Source organism: Macaca nemestrina, chromosome 8, assembly GCF_043159975.1.
Source record: "Macaca nemestrina isolate mMacNem1 chromosome 8, mMacNem.hap1, whole genome shotgun sequence".
NCBI classification, from domain to species: Eukaryota; Metazoa; Chordata; class Mammalia; order Primates; family Cercopithecidae; genus Macaca; species Macaca nemestrina.
In genome coordinates this window covers 40,254,983-40,268,261 of record NC_092132.1, presented here as the reverse complement: position 1 = coordinate 40,268,261, position 13,279 = coordinate 40,254,983, and the positions used below count along the sequence as shown (strand labels likewise).

General features: G+C 38.9%; 1 long non-coding RNA gene across 1 annotated transcript in view; it reads right to left on the bottom strand.

The window, feature by feature from the left end:
• The window catches only part of LOC139355657 (uncharacterized), a 47,983-nt gene that overhangs the window by 15,610 nt on the left and 19,094 nt on the right, over window positions 1-13,279 (bottom strand). The window contains exon 2 of the long non-coding RNA XR_011606473.1: window positions 9,715-9,786. This is a non-coding gene — a long non-coding RNA (uncharacterized lncRNA). The remainder of the gene's footprint in view (window positions 1-9,714; window positions 9,787-13,279) is intronic.

Sequence of the window (13,279 nt, the reverse complement as noted above, 5' to 3'; positions counted from 1 at the left end):
GCGTCTCTGGTGACTCCTGCAGGGCTAGAACCCTGTGAGCATTTCAGAGCTGTGAAGTGTGCCAGATCCAGTCTGTAGGCAAGGACGGCTATAGTCTTTGTTCTAAAGAATGTGTTTTAGGAAATCATTTATGTCTTTCTCTCTAAACCCTGAGCCAGCACAATATGCAAAACTATCAGCTGAAGGGAAATCTTATTTTTGAAACTACGTTTATTATGAAAACCAAACCAAACCAAACCAAACAAAAATCCCCTCACATCAATAAAGGATGGAGCCAGAGTGCAGCCTTTGGGTGCCAGATGTTGGTGAAATCTGACTGGTCAGCTTGCCTCTTTGGAACGGGGAACACACAAACCTGCTGTTTGAGTTAAAGGGATCCATTACTAAGCAGATAATGGGCCAGAAAGCAGAGAAGGAAAAGTACTGACAATTGGGCAAATAAAAAAGGGGGGTGCAATTCTCAGAAGCTTAGGGGAAAACTTACAAGCAGGTAGTTTATTTCATGTCATTGTAGACAAACATGGATAGTGTTAATTTAATAAATAAATAAATAAATATACAAGATGGTACAACCGAAGCCCCTCACCAAACTGCAGAATTTAATATTTGATGTATTTGGAAAGAGGGTGAGGGATGAGCTATTTTGCCAATAAAATTCAATCTGGGAAACTCTCTCTTGTTAATCTATAAAAGGTCCAATTCTCTACTAATGACCTCATTTCTGCATTTTTATGCTAGTTTTTGTGCAGTACCAGCCACCAAAGAATTCAATGCTGCATTCTAGTTTGAAAATAAAAAAGACCTATAACTTTATTTTAGAGTTACAAATAACGGTAAAGAAATCATAGTAGCTATTATTTGAATGTTTACCATGAGCTGCACATTGCACATTACATTTGTTATTTCATTTAATTTTTACAACAAACTTATAGATAATTTCCAATTTCAGATCAGTAAACCACAGCTTAGTGAGTCTAAGAAACTTGCCCAGGGTCACTCGGCTGATAAGTGAACTGGGATTACAACTCAATTTGGTCTAACACCAAAACCCATGCTCTTTACTTCTCTTTGCTTCCCTTACTGCATTGAGATTCTTTAGTACCAATCCATGTGATTTGGTTTTAATATTTTTGCAGTCTTACTCAGTTTGGATAATTTGCAGGTCAAATTACCTACTGATGTGTAGCTAGCTGATTGAAGAGTTTGAACTCAGTAGGGTATAAATGATTTGCTTCCTTTTCATCATTGCTTTCACTTGTACTGTGTGGAATTGCCCTGTCCTGTGTTTTTAATGAATTTCTTGGGCAGATTTCCTAACTTTCTGGTCATTCTTGGTTATTAAAATTTAATCCAGTCTACTTTATACATTTCCTGTTCAATGCAGTTTTCCTCTCCCCCATGCTGATCAAGTTTGTCATTAAAGGATAGGATTCTGGAGGGGCAGTTCTGTTTTACTATTTCTCCGCCTCCTCCCGCAACTGGCCCACAAAATCTTTTTTTTGGGCCCAGCTCCTACATAGTTGGTAGCTGAAAGCTACATCATCAATATGGAGGTTTCCTCTGCCTGGCTCTGCCTCCCTCAGGTTCTGCTTAGGGCTAATGTGATGTATAATTTCTTTAGATCATCCAGCACCTTTCATCACTGAAAACTCCCTCTAAAAGCCATTTTCTCCTTCTGGTCCCTGCCAGCAATTCCATGTGGTTTACTCCCGTAACAGTGAGAGGACAACTCCTCTTGCTCTCTGGGCCCCACCACATGCATCAAGGGCCTTCTACCTTCCTACACTGTGTTGCAGTTCCCTCTCCTCCTATGGAAACACTATCAGCATCTCTCCTACTTTTAGGACTATCCAGACAGGGAACATATGTTACTTCCTCAGTCATCTCTCTCCATGCTCAGCTCCCTTCTAATGGAGTCAAGACCTCAGAAATACAAACATGCAGACAAGGATCAAGGCACAGTACCACCTTCTAGAATTTTCTACTTCACTTGCTCTTTGTGGGAGATAATGTACCAGTAAAGAGGAGAAGAGAGAGAAGAGGGCAGGAAAAAGCTTCTCGGCTAAACTCGGCGCTCACTCCCCTGGCTCGTCACTCTGAGAACTCTCTCTGTGTCTGGAAGGTGGTAGGTGGGAGGGAATTACGATTGTGTTAGTGGGCTGGTTCTTTTGCATCTTCTGTGAGTTGTGAGGAAGGTTCTGGCTCCAGCTTTCAGTAGCTTAGTAATAGTTTTTAAAATATGTGTGACTTAAATTCCCCTCTATTCAACTTTGGGGCAATTCAGCTTTGGAGCCACCACAATTTCAACAGAGGAGAAAAAAAAATCAGATTCAACAATGTATTAAGACATAGAGAAAGTAATTGAGAGTGGGAGTGGGTGTAATTTTTTTCATCAATAAATATTTTATGTTTTAAAGAAAATAAAAAATTATTCTAGAAGTGCTAAGTAAAAGTGCTCACATGTGTAATAATACATCCCTCTTAAGTATCTTAATTTACATTTTTGAATCTCAACAATTCTGTATTGGAGATGAAGTATCATTATCACCATTTTACAGATGAGAACACTGAGGCTTATACTGGTAAGCAATTTTTCTAAAGTCTCACTCTTAAACTGGCAGTGCTGGATATGTGTGTGTTGTGTGTGTGTGTGTTTTATTATACTTTAAGTTCTGGGATGCATGTGCAGAATGTGCAGGTTTGTTACATAGGTATACATGTGCCATGGTGGTTTGCTGCACCCATAAACCCGTCATCTAGGTTTTAAGCCCCACATGCATTAGGTATTTGTCCTAATGCTCTCCCTCCCTTTGCCCCTCTGACAGACCCCAGCATGTGATCTTCCCCTCCCTGTGTCCATGTGTTCTAATTGTTCAACTCCCACTTATGAGTGAGAACATGTGGTGTTTAGTTTTCTGTTCCTGTGTTAGTTTGCTGAGAATGATGGTTTCCAGTTTTATCCATGTCCCTGCAAAGGACATGAACTCATTCTTTTTTATGGCTGCATAGTATTCCATGGTGTATATGTTCATCCTTTTCTTTATCCAGCACTGGATATTTGACTCAAAGCATTGCTCAGTCTTTATGTACTTATCTTAGGAGGGTTTCCTAGAGCACGGGCCCCCAACCCCTAGGCCATGGACAGTGGCCTGTTAGGAACTGGGCCACACAGCAGGAGGAGAGCAGCCAGCAAGAATGAAGTTTCATCTGTATTTACAGCTGTTTCCCATTGCTGGAATTACTGCCTGAGTCTGGCATTAGATTCTCATAGAAGGGTTAACCCCCTTGTGAACTGCGCATGCAAAGAAATCTAGGTTGCGCACTCCTTATAAGAATCTAAATGCCTGATGATCTGTCACTGTCTCCCGTAACCCCCACTTAGGACTGTCTAGTTGCAGAAAAACAAGCTCAGGGCTCCCACTGATTCTACATTACGGTGAGTCCTATAATTATTTCCTTACATATTACAATGTAATAATAAAAACAAAGTGCACAGTAAATGTAGTGCACTTAATCATCCTAAAACCATCCCCCCACCCCCAGGTCCATGGAAAAATTGTCTTCCACAAAACCGGTCACTGATGCCAAAAAGGCTGGGGACCAATGTCCTAGAGGAATAACCTGAGAAGTGGACTCATGTGCTGGAGAATTAAGTTTTGCTCTTGGGAGAAATTTGTACTGGAATGAGGGAAGCAAAACAGAAAAGGGGAAGAAGTTCAACAAGGAGGTGGTTTCTGGAGAAACCTAGACTCAGCCTGAGCCCAAAGGGAGCACTACAGTGTAAGTTGCACCATAGAGTTTGCTGGCCCTTGACGCAAGGAGCTGAATTTTTCTGCCCCTTACCACTCAGTCACTGGCCAACTGTTACCCTGTAGAGAGTGGACTGGGGGATGTAGTAACTCCCTGGTACCTCAGAGTGAATAGGGGCACCAACAGAGCTGGCTATAATACTACTACTCTGCCTTTCACCATGTTAGTAGTTAATGGAGACATATAAGACAACCAAGGAGAAGATTAAGGGAGATATCTTAGAATAAAATTCAAAAGGTCAACAAAAATGGCAGTATTGTTATATTGCCCTTTGTTTGAATAAATACATTTACTCTAGCTTTACCTGGTATTTTCAGTATAGATAAACCGATCATTAAAATCTGTTATTTCTTAGAAAGACTTTTTGAAACGCAACTCAACTAAATTACAATGAATGCGTTCGTTCAAGGAAAACACCCAATTTTATGACTTTCTCTTCTAAATTAGGCTAAGAAGAGTTCAAACACAAAGCAAATTATGAGAATCAAGGCTATGTCTTTAATGAAAAGGCAATTTTGGCTCAATAGGGTGAAATTACATGGTAAGTTTGAATGAAAATTTATTATTCTTTGCTTTAAATATATTCTGTTCATACACCTTAGCCATTATCGCTAGGTATTTTTAATAGACAAAAAATTAATATGATCAACCTTCTTTAAGACAATTATTCATGTTTATTTAAGGCACCTAACCAAGTCCCATTACTTTAACTTGAATTCATGATAAATAATGTTTTAAACTACTTCATTCAAACAACCATTGTAGTATAATTGTATCACAACATTAATTTTTAACACATATTGATAGCAGGTCATGTGGCAGGTAATATTCAAAGTGCTGAATCTGTCATAATTTATTTGATCTTTGTAACAGTCACGGAGAACGGGTACTGTTATCATGTCTCTTCTACAGATGAAGAAACTGAGGCAGATTCAATAACTTACCCAATGTCATATGGTTGGTGGGTGAAGGAGCTAATATTTGAACTTAGGCAGCATGGTTCTAGGGCCCTGCACTGAGTATAAAAAATACTGAAATACAGGTTATTGATATTCATAAATTTTGGTGTTTATTTTTGCCATATGCTGTTTTGACTCCATTTATAGATTTTACAAATTAAATATTTAGAGAAAATCAATAATACAGTTGACAAAAACAAAACATAGAGGATCAATAAGACAATAGACAAGGACAAGGTACATGGTGATTCTAAAAAATGAATGATTTTATTATGTAATTGTATTTAATCTTAGATGTTTATAATTCAAATTCCATTGCTCTGTATTTTTGTTTTTATAATTTTCTATAGTTTATGAAAAGTTATCAGAGCATGAATTTTTAATTGTTTGATTATAAAATATACCCTTATTCTTTCCTATGTTTCCCAAATAGTTCCTAGATCCTACATCTGCCCTTCCTTACAAACCACACGTGCACATACACACACATAATTATGTACGTGTATGCAATTACAAGTTAACAATGAAGCCTTAGTAGAATATCTGACTTGGGATGAAGTGGAAAATGGTTAATTTACCCCATCCTGACCTCAGCTCAACAGTTTCCTGTAATGTATTAGATGTCTTTTGGTGTCATATTTTAAACTATATTGTAACAATCCATCCATCCCTTTTCCTTCCCTCCCTCCCTTCCTTCCTTCCTCTCTCCCTTCCTCTCTCCCTCTCTTCTTTTTTCCTTCCTTCTTCACCACTTAATGAGCTCATGCTCTACAAATACATGTAAGACCAGGGCATATGAATTATATTCTGGGCTCCTAAGGAATATACAGCCTAACACCTGGAGGGCCTTAGGTGTTTGGGCCTTGAAGGGTTCCTGGCTGCAACTGATTTGTGTGAAACTAGGACAAAGCACTTTTGTTTTCTCTTTTGGAGACTGAAGTGTTTGGATGGCTTCTAAAGTCTCCTGAAGTTTTGAAAACAAAAATAATTTTTCATAATCTAAGAATAAACAGAGAATGAGAAATGTCAGCAAAGTAAGTAAGTATAAGTCATGATTAATAAAATGGTTAATAAACTAGTTTTCCTATTAATGTAGGAGATTAAGCCAAATGCAATAGGTACTATCAGGAAATTTGAAATGAAGACCCATAGTGAATGTGAAAAGGTGGATATATTAAGAATGGACAGTAGAGATTTGCCTGAAATATATTTATTTGAACTCTATTCCTGGATTATTATAAACCCTATCCTAGTTTCCCACAGGTCCAATTTCACATGCAAGTCAACCCCTATTCTTAGTTTGTCCTTTTGCCATATTATTCTACCACACACAAAAAAGATGTTCATAGATTATTTATAATATTATAGCTTTGCAGAAATGTTTTCAAACATCTTTGGAGTACCTTATTCTGTAACTATTATTGTAAATATTTTCCATATAAAAGTTAATTTTGAAACATATCTCTTATTATGTAATTACAACTGCTTTACTTTCATAACAAAGTTTACATTGATTGTGGAATGTATTGCTACTTTCTTCCCATAAAGCATATCAAGTAAAAATACAGACTTTTTTGTATTACCAAATTTCATTGACAAATACAAGACTTTTTATAAGTGGCACTGGCATGCTATATATTCATTTATAAGTGAGACTTGTATTCCACATATACATAATATAAAAAGTTAGGAATATGTTTTAATCATTTAATGACAAACTCGCCTAAAAGGTCTTTTTTTTTTTTTTTTTTGAGACAGACTCTGGCTCTGTCTCCCAGGCTAGAGTGCAGTGGCGCGATCTTGGCTCACTGCAAGCTCCGCCTCCTGGGTTCACACCATTCTCCTGCCTCAGCCTCCCGAGTAGCTGGGACTACAGGCACCCGCCACCATGCCCAGCTACTTTTTTGTATTTTTAGTACAGACAGGGTTTCACCGTGTTAGCCAGGATGGTCTTGATCTCCTGACCTCGTGATCCACCCGCCTCGGCCTCCCAAAGTGCTGGGATTACAGGCGTGAGCCACGGTGCCCGGCCCTAAAAGGTATTTTTACCAGTCAAGAAAACATTTATATTGCACAAGGTATTTTTATAAGTTTTGGCATAGCTTATTTCTTCACAGTGTGTTTTAGGGTTTATATACAACTTGAATTGTAATGTCCTCACCTGAAATTTCATACATTGTTAACCAGCTCTCAAATCAGGGGATATTTAAGGGATCAATTGCATTTGCTTTTTTGCCAAAGCAAACAATGCCAAGGTCTCAGTTTATTAATGATGAAAGAGACTAGAAAGCCAGAACATGGATATTTGTAATAATGTTTCACAATACTGATTTTTGTTAAATTGTATCATATGGTGTAGCATATATTTAGTTTGAAAATGAAAATGAATTGAAATTCTTTTCATGACAAGGATAGAAAAAAGATTTTAAAGAAAAAAAAAAGGAAGATTCTTCAGGATTTCTGAGACCAGTCAGGATCTGGGTCCATCTGTGAATGAGCATCATTTTTCTGCCAGGAGTAATGATTGAGCTGCATTTCTGCAAGACTTATAAAAATTGACATCAATGTTTCGAACTCAAAAGTGAGGTTACAGTTATTGGTGACTCCTTGATTTTTTTTAATGGTGTTGCAGTTTTTTCAATTCATTTTACATTTCCAACTCTGTGTCTTCCCGGGCACTGAGGCCTGTGATGCAACTCTGCATCCAGACATATTCTAGGCTATCGTCATTTGCCAGGGTTGCCTCTCACACAAGAAGAGAAACTCATGTGTTAAGTTCCCTCACATTAGACTCTATGGATCTGATTCCTCATAAAACAAAAATGATGAACTTGGAATGGTGATACCCAGTGACTAATATGAAATATTAGTATCTTTCAGGTTCCCTTCCAAAGAGATGATTTTGAGGCTGTCATTTTATTCTAGTCTACTAAATGTACAAGATTTTGTAATAAGAACCAGGAGTGGTGGCAGAGAGGAACCAGAGATGAGTCATTAGAAGATTGGAAGGGTTTCATAGGGGATCTAGCCCAATCCTAATTTTAGAGGGTCAAGCACAGGAATAAATGATACTTTTTATTTACCTTAGCATTTCCTTACTTTGAAAATCTTGTTTTCTAATAGATCATTCTCTTGTCAGTAAATTACTGTTTGAGAGTTGAATGTAATTTAAACAGCATTTTCATGGCACTTTAGAAATAAGGAATGATAATTTTAAATCCTTTAGAAATGAAACTAGCTTGTTATATTTTGATCCCTCTGAAAGAGGCATAAGGAGGGATTTATTAACATCAATTTTCCACTTTTGATGCCCTCTGTAGGAGGTGCTAGTAAAATTCAGATATGTTCCCAATGCCTCAATTTGAGTGTCCTACTGAATGACTTACTCAGATGGAAGTGATAGAACTGTCCTTCCTCATCATGTGATAAGTGAGATTATTGAGGATTTATGCTAAATAGAGCCCTTGATTATAAAGAGAGCATTTTAAACTCTTTTTAAAGTTTCCTGCTCATATGCAACCATGCTACTGAGGTTCCCTGACATTTCTGGTATGGCCAAGAACGTATCTATTGGCCACTCAGGAAAGATACTTCCTTTCAGAAGGCCCTTTTTAAAGTGGTAGGCTGTGTTGCTCCTGGCTACCGTTAATTACTCAAATACTTTCTATATCTTGAAATTGATGTTGTCCTCAGAATCCAGATGGCATGGAACACATTTTCGGTACATCTAAGATCAAATACGCAGTTAATAATTTTTTTTTTCAGAATAGACCAAATTGTCCAACTTATTAAATTTATTAATTTCAATAATACATTGGCTAGTAGGAATATTACATATTTTGCATCTGAGAAAAATTTATTAGTATTAATAAGTTTATAAGCAATTCATCACCTACTCAGATGGTATAATGTAGCAATTTATTGTATACTATGTGAATTTTGTCAACAGGGAATCCCCTGATGAAAAAAATAGCTTAATATTAATTACTAGCACCATCTGTGCAAAACAATAGAAAAACCAATATTTTAAAATACAATGACTTCATGCATGTCAGTTATCTTCAACATTAAATGCTACAGTTTTGTTGATGCAGTTTACCTGTCTATTAATTTAAATAATGCATGTCCTTACAGAGGTTAAAACCATGAATAAATGAATTAAAATTAAATATAATGAAACATTTAAATAGGTGTAACATGAATCTGATTCATTCTTCAGGAATATATCCTGTATGCATGTATTTATATACACATCACTGTACCATCTGCTAGGTTTTTACAGGTTGAGTATGAATTTTCTTTCCACACCTGAAAGGCATATTGTGAATTCCTTGTAGTGAAGAGATTATTCAGTTGAAAAGGTTGAGACAATTGGTGTAACTAATGCCTGGCAGTGGTCAGACTCAAAGAGTACCTTCAAAAGACAGGGGCAGGGGTCATCGTAAGAAAGATCATTTTCTATTTAAATCTTGAGCTCTCAAGCTAACATTTTGCTAATTATGACAACGGATGCTGCTCCAAGCACCAAGGGACCCCCTTTCATCCGTCCTTTTAAACTGCCGTAACCTGCCACCTGGTATGGTCTTTTTATATCCACTTTATGTTCTGGCTTCAATAAATATTTATTGAAAAAATTAATGAAATATTCTGGAAAAGGGAATGGTGAGCAAAGAGGCTTTTCTTAGCTGTTAGTACAAGTCATCCCTGTAGTTCGTTTATTTAGACAGTTTAGTACCTCACACTGCCAAAATTCTCATACTAACCAAGGCATAGAATTAAGAGCCTCAGAGTACACAAGGCATGGCTGGTAATCATTATTGCTAGAAAACATATGGACAACCAGTAGACTTTTCATTTAGGGAGTCTCTTGGGAGATAGTAACCAATTAATTCAAACTTTTCATTAAATAACACTGAGCAATGCAAATCAAACTCCCTTAGTTTACCGTGTTCTATCGCAGCTAGGAAGAAATCCTCAGGTCTGTAGGCTCCACCAACTTCTCAGATAGTAAAATTCTCTGTGGAGAGGGGAGGATATTGACATTCCACTATGAGTATTTAGCTCTAACTCAGAATTGTCATTTATTGTTTAAAGCTGTATCTTATATGTATGTTTCTTTAGACATTGTTTTGGGATGAGCTTTAGTGGTGGCTTCACTACACAGTGCAGTGTTTTTAGAGCACAGGTACCATACTCCTGGGTGATCTGACTCAAAAACTGATTTTTCAGTTTCATAATTGTGTGACCTTAGACATAATTTTCAAATTACTTAACTTCAATTTCTAACATGTAGTCATCCTTATACAACGGAAATGGGACTGCTTACCTCTCACTAATTATATGCTAATATAGAATGAGATAATATCGTGACATCATTAATTATTATTTATTGCTCGTCCATTGAGGTAAAGAAAGTAGAAGATTAAAAAGGATATTGGCCTTTTAAAAAGTGTGTGAATGGGCAATCACAGAATAAACATTAATGCAAATATAGATGCAGTTTCCCAAAGTCATCAGTAGTAAGCAAAAGTAAAATTAGAGACCATAGGATAATTTTTCTCCCCAAATTGTGGTGAGAGGTGACAATGTGCTAGCAGCCCTCACCCTCAGTGCCTCCTCAGCCTCAGCGTCCACTCTGGTGGTGCTTGAGGAGCCCTTCAGCCCGCCAAGGCACCGTGGGAGCCCCTCTCTGGGCTGGCTGAGGCCGGAGCTGCCTCCTTCTGCTTGCTGGGAGGTGTGGAAGGAGAGGCGCGGGTGGGAACAGGGGCTGCGCGCCACGCTCACGGGCCAGTGCACGTTCCAGTGGGCGCAGGCACGGGCGCGGGCGTGGGGTCGGTGGGCCCCCGCACACTGACCAGCTGACTGGCCCCGCCGGCCCAGGGCAGTGAGGGGCTTAGCACCTGGGCCAGCAGCTGCGGAGGTTGCGCCAGGTCCCCCAGCAGTACTAGCCCGCCAGCGCTGCACTCAAATTCTCACAGGGCCTTATAGCTGCCTCCCCCCGGGGCAGGGCTCGGGACCTGCAGCCGCCATGTCTAAGCTTCCCCATCTGCGGTGGGCTCCCGGGCGGCCCAAGCCTCCCCGAACCGCCCCCTGCTCCTGGGCGCCTAGTCCCACCGACAGCCCAAGGGCTGACCAGTGCAGGTGCCCCTGGGGACTGGCAGACAGCTCTGCCCGCAGCCCCTGTGCAGGATCCACTAGGTGAAGCCAGCTGGGCTCCTGAGCCGGATGGGGACTTGGAGAACTTTTATATCTAGCCAGAGGATTGTATGTGCACCAATCAGCACTCTGTATCTAGCTAATCTGGTGGAGACTTGGAGAACTTTTATGTCTAGCTAGAGGATCTTAAATACACCAATCAGCACTCTGTGTCTAGCTCAGGGTTTGTAAATACACTAATCAGTACTCTGTGTCTAGCTCAAGGTTTGTAAATACACCAGTTGGTACTCTGTATCTAGCTAACTCTGTAGCTAACCTAGTGGGGACTTGGAGAACTTTTATGTCTAGCACTGTGTCTACTTCAAGGATTGTAAACCCAGCAATCAGCACTCTGTGTCTAGCTCAGGGTTTGTAAATACACCAATCAGTACTCTGTATCCAGCTCAAGGTTTGTAAATACACCAATTGGTACTCTGTATCTAGCTAACTGTATCTAGGTAACCTAGTGGGGACTTGGAGAACTTTTCTGTCTAGCACTCTGTGTCTAGCTCAAGGATTGTAAACACACCAATCAGCACTCTGTCTAGCTCAAGGATTGTAGACGAACCAATCAGCACTCTGTCAAAATGGACCAATCAGCTCTCTGTAAAATAGACCAATGAGCTCTCTGTAAAATGGATGTGGGTGGGGTCAGATAAGGGAATAAAAGCAAGCCGCCCCAGCCAGCAGTGGCAGTCCGATGAGGTCCCCTTCCACAGTGTGGAAGCTTGTTCCTTAGCTCTTTGCAATAAATCTTGCTGCTGTTTACTCTTTGGGTCCATGCTGCCTTTATGAGCTGTAACACTGACCGTGAAGGTCTACAGCTTCACTCCTGAAGCCAATGAGACCACAAACCCACCGGGAAGAATGAACAACTCCAGATGCGCTGCCTTTAAGAGCTGTAACACTCACTATGAAGGTCTGTAGCTTGACTCCTGACAGCAAGGCCACGAACCCACCAGAAGGAAGAAGTTCCATACACTTCTGAACATCTGAAGGAACAAACTCCAGACACACTGTCTTTAAGAACTGTAACACTCACCGCGAGGGTCCACGGCTTCATTCTTGAAGTCAGTGAGACCAAGAACCCACCAATTCCGGACACAGTAGTATGTGGTATAGCCAAAGGTATGAGGCAGTAGGCACCCTCAGGCACCATGAGAAGGCAGGTTTAATGACTCGTGTTTTGGGGGAGAGAAATTTAAAAGCACCTCAAAACTATAAATTTTGAAAGCATTAGGTTTTTGACCCAGAAATTTTACTTTTAGAAAAATCTATTTTAAGGTGATTTTTAGCCTCATGTGGAACAAATGTGGATGTCCCCTTAACCTCTCAAACCCTTCAGAAAAACATGATAAAAAAACATGCTAGCACAAAATAACAAATACATAATAATCAAGTTCAAAAAGACATACACAAACACACAGACATACGCATGCACATAAGTGAAATAAGATAGCCTCAATTTCCAAAATTAGAACTAAAAATCCAGCATGAGAAGTGGATAATGGCCCATGTGAATTTTGATCTGGGAGCATTGAGGTTTTTATTCTCACTGATGCACAGACTACTTAACTTCTGGTTAAATGAGACAATGGGCTGGAACAAAGATTCTGATATAACACTTCCAGCTGAAAGGGAGCCCTAGGAAAAGTGGATAAGAAAAACTCTATCCATTTTGTCCTTTCAAAGAGTCCAAAGAACTCTTTGTCTTTTCAGTGTAGTCAGAAAAAGAAAGAAATAAATAAAAGAACAGAAAAAACTCTAAGGGCTTGGAGGCAAAATCTACAGTATCAGCTATTTATATTTTAAATCCTGACTCCATTGATGGAGATTTAAAAACCTAAAAATGTTTTTAAAAAAACCTAAAAATGATTTAAAAGCCTAATAATGTTTTCAAGTTTCACTTAATCAATAAACTTGCTTTTCTTCTTATAAAATTTATAGCCATATAACCAATTATATCTCTTATTTTGGGGGAGAAATGAAGATGAAGCCAAGAGAGACCGTTTCCACTAAATTGTAACAGTTGTATGGAATTTCATGACCAGGTTAAAAATCTAACCTGTCTGGCTCCAGAGACTTTTACCTAAATCATTTATGAGAACAACGCAGGCTGAGATGAGTTAGCAGATGCAACAAAAATTATAGTAGTCTCAAAACCAGGAGAAAACTAAACAATTTAAAAGAGATTATTATTTTAAATATTTTTAAATGATTGAAGATATACAAGAGGGCATAGAAATATTAACAAAAAATGTGATACCACAAAAATTACTAGACAGACTTGAAAGAAATGAGGTAGAACATCTGAA